This window comes from Alligator mississippiensis, chromosome 15 (assembly GCF_030867095.1).
Source record: "Alligator mississippiensis isolate rAllMis1 chromosome 15, rAllMis1, whole genome shotgun sequence".
Lineage (NCBI taxonomy): Eukaryota > Metazoa > Chordata > Crocodylia > Alligatoridae > Alligator > Alligator mississippiensis.
In genome coordinates, this window is record NC_081838.1 from 36,234,425 (window position 1) to 36,241,007 (window position 6,583).

General features: G+C 46.7%; 1 long non-coding RNA gene across 2 annotated transcripts; it reads right to left on the bottom strand.

The window, feature by feature from the left end:
- Positions 1–1,285: 1,285 nt before the first annotated feature.
- On the bottom strand, positions 1,286–6,342 carry LOC132245656 (uncharacterized). 2 transcript variants are annotated; one of them, XR_009457357.1, is made up of 4 exons: positions 6,135–6,342; positions 3,609–3,651; positions 1,878–2,017; positions 1,286–1,436 (listed from the first exon to the last, which is right to left on the bottom strand). It is a non-coding gene; the product is annotated as an uncharacterized LOC132245656 (long non-coding RNA). The 2 variants fall into 2 exon arrangements; XR_009457356.1 differs by having other exon boundaries at positions 1,286–2,017.
- Between the last annotated feature and the right edge of the window lie 241 nt (positions 6,343–6,583).

Here is a 6,583-nt window from a genome sequence, read left to right on the forward strand (position 1 = left end):
CAGGAGCAGCCGGTCCTCGGCACAGGCTATAGCTTTGCAGGAATCAGGGGGCTCCTCCTTAGTCGTGCCCCTTCACCTTGCAGTAAGCTGTCTCTTCCACTCTGAACCTCCTCTGCTGCCCTGCAACAACTGGAGCACTCTCCTCAAGGGGTCCAATGCCTGTTCTGGAACATCTTCTAGCAGATATCGCCCCAAGGATTGACTGGGCCCTGCACCAGCCAGCAGGTAGAACGGATACATCGGCAATAGGCTAGTGCATAGCTTATGCAGCACACTCTGCCTACATGCGCATGCTTGTGCATCCACCGCGCAAAGGAAGCTAAATCACTACTGCTGCATCAGTGCCAAAAACTCCATGTATGCAGCTAGAATACTGCCATCTATGGCACTTGTACACACGACAGGGGTTTAGTCTTCAGTCCCCGCTAAATTGAAACGGTGGGCCCGATCCTTTTTTTCTTTCCCAGCGGAGCATGCCTGCAGCTGGCGGGAAAGCTGCCAGTGGGCTGAGCAGCCCCTGAGCTGTGGGGGCTCCAGTCTTTCCCTTCACGGCAGTGACTCCTCCAAGGGAAGAGTTGGATCAGGCTGGGTGCTGCCTCTGAGCTGGCAGACCACCTGGGCAAACCTGGGGGGGGGGGGGGGGCTGCCGTGGACAGAAGGACCGGGGTCCCCCTGCAGCTCAAGGGCCACTTGGCCCACTGGCAACTCTCACCCTAGCTGCGGACAGGCTCTACCAAAAAAAAAAAAAAAAAGGATCAAGCTCCTCAGTGCTTCTGCCTTCAACCTGCTGAAGGCACAAGTGGCAAGGGGCCGGATCCTTTTTTTCGGTGGAGCCTGCCAGCCTCTACCATGGCTGGGGGAGCGAGCTGACTAATAGCTACAATGCATCATTGCAAACTCAACTATGCAATGATGCAATCTCATCTAAAACCCCAAAACTCGTGTGCATGCAATGTGTGACACCATTAAGCCACACACACTGACATTTTTGTCACGTGTCCATCATCACGTCGTCACGTGTATGAGGAACCCTAATTTCATGTAGGGAAGTAGAACAGTACACGTAGTGCTGCTGAACTGAAGGTGCCCATTCAGGTCCTAGACTTGGAGCCCTCTGTCTAAAGGCAGCAGACAAACACAAGGAGGAAGAGATGCTGGTGCTCTTGGTGGAAAACCCACCGTTTCCTTAATCCCCATTTGTAACCACCAGAGCCTACCCGGTAAAGGTCTGACTCCTAGGAGCTTATTGAAGGAGAAAATTCAGACTCTTCAAGATGTTGGCTTTTATTTATTTATTTTTGAATGTGTCTGGCTGTATAAATGAAGTATGTCATGTTTCATTTGGAAAAGTCTGAAAAGCTCAGAGCTGCTGTGATGATAGGAGGAGGAAAAAAGTTCTGTATGCAACCTGGATTTTTCTTTTAGGTGAACTTCTTCTAAAGAAAGCACAGAGAAATCCCATCTATATTGCTCGGTAAACAAAGACAATGCACACAAAAGTGCCATGGTATTTAACAGATGATGAATCAACCAACCAGTAAAAAGACAAGCATTGAAAAATAGCCACACACTTGACTTGGTACGCAGTCCAGATTCCAGTCTGGATAACTACATTCTCTCCACCTGACAACAGCTGGCATGCTCAATCACAATACTCTGTTTTACAATTATTTCTGTTGGCATAAAGCAGATGAAAGAAGACTGACTTTCGAACATAAAATCTCTGCCACGCCTTGTCCATCGTGTTTGTCAGCAACACCAAACCCGAAACACAACGAAGGTCCCAGAACACCTTTACAGCAAAGGCCTCAGCACGCTCCTTGGCTTAACCTGTAATAAAGCTTTTGATTCACTTGACTCCCGCACAGACTACTCACCTGGCATTGTGAATGTGCTACGCAGTGCTCCCAGTTAAGGACACTTTTTGATATCACATGAGGTCCTTCCCCTCAGGTGGCTTGATTCTGCAGAATAGTCTCGGGCCTGACTTATTGACTCGAAAGCTCATTTACATCACCTAGGCAGCATAAAAGAAGCGTTAAAAGGGGTTGGCTATATCCCCTTTGAAGCTGTGTTTCAATGCACGCCTTTTCCTTACAATCATTAGTCATGAGATGGGGAGGAAGAGAGAGAGGAATGAACTGGGGGCTGCTGATATGGGGTAGAAGTGAAGATAGTTGACACTAATATTTACAACAAATGAATAAGCCAGCAAAATGTGTAACAGCTTGGCGTGCAACAGAAATAAAGGCTACTGACAGGTGTCCTTGCAATGCGTTGTGATTTAGGATGCTCTAAAACATCATTAGTCCAATTGACTATATGTTGAACTGGAGTGTGTCAGTGGTTCCTCTGAGTGCACAGCTGATCAGAGACAATGAACACCATCTCTCTACATTAAAATGCAGTGGAATAAGCAAATCTACATCACCCACAAACTACAGTATGGCATGTCCCACAGTATGGATCATCGAATCATGTGGGCTGTGTAATTGCTGGCGGGGATAGAACTGTAACCTGGGTATACATGCCAAAAACACCACTTGGGTGGCTAGAAAACTGCCGTTGAGTTGCACTAAAGAGAACAGCCTTCTGCCCTCGGCTCCCGCGCAGCACATTCCTCTTTCCAGCTCAGTGCACTCCACGAAACAAGGAAGTATTGACATCCCCGTAGCATAGGTGGGGAAACCAAGTCCCAGAGATCTGATGTGACATCACAGCAATAATTTGCAGCTAGTTTTCCCGCGTCTGACCCTAGTGCCCTCAGCAACAAGGTGACAGCACTCGGCAAGGACGCCGCAATCCTTCCTCTGGGATCACAAGCCAGGATCAGAGTTGGTAGCTGAGGAAAATGGTCCTTTTAACAAGTGTCTCTGAAGGAGACTTTGTTATCCACAGCGGACCATCCCCAACAGGTTGCTAAACAAGATGATGGACTGAAGTAATGACCTCCAAAGACCTGAGTCAGACTGGAGGAAATAAGCAGAAACAATAAGCATCTGCTATAAATGCAGGATGTTATTTAGCCAGAAAGAAGCTGGCAAACAATGCTGCCAGCCCTGTGTGCTCTCACTGCAGTCCAGCATAGCATTTATTCACCTAAAAGTTTGATCTGTTCTGCTTTGCTCAGACCTCAAGGGACTAAAGTGCCTGAGGTCAACTTGTCCTGTTGCAATGAATGATACCACCAGTGGGTTCAAACACAGTCACACGCTCAACGTGTTTTGCTGGATCAGGGGCTTTACAGTGGCGCGGATCCTGACCACTGAAGTCAGTCATTGGGAGCTAGTTTGAGAGGCGACTTTGGTCAATGTATATATTAAGGGGTCACTATTTCCACAACGTTATAAATGGGAGAGGGATCCCTGCTGCACGGGACAGGAATCCTAGGGACAGGCGTCAGGATGGACACAGCTGAGATAAGAGCTGGCTCCACCAAAGATGTAGTGCATGACCTTTGCCAAGTCATTTTGGCCAGATTTCTAAGAGCGCCTCGGTATGAATGGGCATTTCAAATATGCATTGGGACCTGGCTCCTGCTGATGTTAACAGAGTCACTTTTGAAAACCTCTCCAGGCTCCTGTCCACCTCTTTTGGTACCCAAATACCTTTACAAATTTGACTCGGTCCCTCGGTGCTTCATCTCCTCATCTGTAAAATAGGGAAAGCATTTCACTATTGTGCAGAACGTTATGAGGAACAAAATACAATCAGAGGCTGCGAGGTACTCGGGTACAATAGGTTTTGGGGACTCAGATATGATAGGTTTGAGGGGGGGCACAGAAGTCCTCAGTTAGATATGCAAGCCTATGAAAGTGCTACTCCAGTGAAGTAGGAGACTGTACGCCTCATAGGACCTGGTTTGGGTTTTCTTGTCCCCTCACAGAAAGCATAATTCAGTACAAGTGTTAATGCAATATTGAAACACGAGAACAAGAGGACCATGGATGCAATGGTTAGTACCACTGAGTCGTTATCATTAAAGGGAACATAACTAGTTTTCCTTATTTGTGAGTCTGCCAAACAACTAAGCATGCGTTTTGAAATGATTTCTATGAAAGAAAGGCTCCCTTCCCTCTCTTCATATAACACAAGAAGTATTGGCTGTAAGAAACCACCCACGTAGAATATCACTTGGATTCAAAACGGGTGTCTGTTCCCAATATTTAATTACAAAGATCATTCACCCCCTAGAGCTGTTGAGGAGATTATGGGAAAGAACGTCAATTCGTCTGCTTTATATTGCCCTATGATGGTCATCTGTAATACTTAGATAAAAGCGTGGAATGTTTTAATTTGGCCAGTTTCATGTTACTGTACTTTTAGGAAGACAATTATGTATTAATGAGAAAACCAGCCATTCTGGCAAGCGTGTTTCCCGAGTAGACCTTTCAAATATAGACATCCCTCACAGAAGCGGGTTTCATTGTTCTGCAGAATGAACCTAACAGAGCCCAGCGAATCAATGTGACAGATTTCAATGCAAGAGGGATCAAGGCTTCAATACAGAAATTGTTGGGTCATTCGAAGGCTTTAGTATGACGCTTGTGCCACTTTGGCCAATAAGCATGCGGACAGCCACTTTGTCCAAGGGAAGAGCTCGGTGTGAAAGAAAGGGAATAAGGTAATGCAGGATGAAGATGTTCATCAAACTTGTGAAGAAAAACAACTACCTGCATTACCTCTCCAGGCATTTGGGCATGGGGTCTATTCCTGGTACCTGTTAAAATAAAGAATTGCACCAATGAAGATGCGCCCGTTTTACAAACAAATAAGATCAGAATTCGGTCAGGCAGGGTTTGGTGAATTGACCCAAAGTATTCCAAGGAGCTCTGGGACAGATCCTGAGTAGCAAAAATCAGTATGGCTCCCCTGATTTCACTAGAGCTACACCAGTCGGCACCTGCTAAGAGCTGTGCCTTTCACCTATGTTTTAGAGCAAAGGACTCCACATACTGGAGCTCATGATGTGGCTATTAAAGAGTCAGTATCTCCCAGTTGGTATCATGCTGCAGTAACCGAGATAACCCCAAGTTGCCTCTACATGATACTAGGAAATACCAGAGGTATTTCATGTCACTGTTGTGTGGTCTGTTGACTTTTCAAACAACTCCCATTGTAGTACCCTGCAAACTATATTACTCGCCTGTGGGCTCCAAGTGATATATATATATATATATATTTTTAAAGCTAGTTTTTAAAAGCAGTTAAATGTCTCTGTTAATGCCTGCAAGGCTGAGTGCGCCATGAAGGATTAACCTTCAGGGTTATTTCATTCAGCTATCAAGCACTGGCCATATCAACCATTAGCCTCGGCATCTGCCAGATAACCAGTAGAAGACACTCCACATTCACACACAGAGCACGCAAAGCTGGAACGCAGCACCTGGGGTTTTGTCCTCTGCCCTGTGTCAAACAATTATAGCATACAAGAAAGGAAGTCACCACAAGTGGGAGCCTAATACAGCACCAGGTGAAGGTCCACAATTCCCACTGAGCTGGGTAGCAGTCATGACCACCCTGCTCATGGTATTATGAATGCCCTGGACCCAGCCCCCCACTCCTTTCATTTCATTATAAGATGGTATAAAGCTATAGAAAGCGCAGGAATGAAGAACTCCCCCTTCCCACGAGGATTATTCCAAACTGAGTATGAGAGCCTGGGGCTCAGCTCCTGAAGTGTCAAATGGGCAAAATGTGAGTAGGAAGTCTTAAAAAGTTCAAAACCATAGAAGATCCTTTCCTCTTACCTCCTGTATGACACGAGCAAAAAATAAATAAAAAAAAAAAATTCACCCAGACATTTCTGTATTGAGCCTCAAAGAAGAGCCACCCGTATGATCAGAGGCTTACACGGGAAGCCATCCGAGGAAAGGCGGAGGGATCTGGGACTCTTCAGCCTGAGAAGAAGAAGGCTGAGAGGCAACCTGGTAGCAGCTTAGCGCTGCACTAGGGGAGCACGCCAAGGGCTCGGTGAGCAACTGTTCCCCAGGGCACCCGAGAGGAAAACCAGGGGTAACGACCACAAATTCCTGGAAGAGGAATTCAGGCTCAACATTAGGAAAAACTTCTTCAACAGTCAGGGCAGCCAGACTGTGTAATAAGCCCCCTCCAGAGGTGATGCGATCGCCTACCCTGGAAATCTCAAGAGGAGGCCGGACGGTCACCTTGATCGGGCCACCTGACCCCGGCTGTCTTTCCTGCTTGGTGCAAGGGAGCTGGACCCGATGATCTTCCGAGGTCCCTTCTGGCCTGACAACCTATGAAAGATGAAGACAATCCATCCCACAGCTGAAGGGAATAGATGGAATCACGCAGAACGGGAGTGATGGCAAACAGATCACCCAGCTAGAATAGGAGAGAATTAACAACAGCATGAAACCTCCATTAATCACCAAAGATGCACTGCATTCCTTCAAGTCCCAGTTTTGGCAAAGACTAAGTAGAAGATGCTAACTAACCTAATTACCCTAATTAACTTATGCTAATAGACCCAATTAACCTGATCAAAAAAGGTTATGCATCTCTTCAAACCAAAGCCCCCTGGTGCGCCACTACTGTGCCCCAAGGGTGCCCCTCCTGT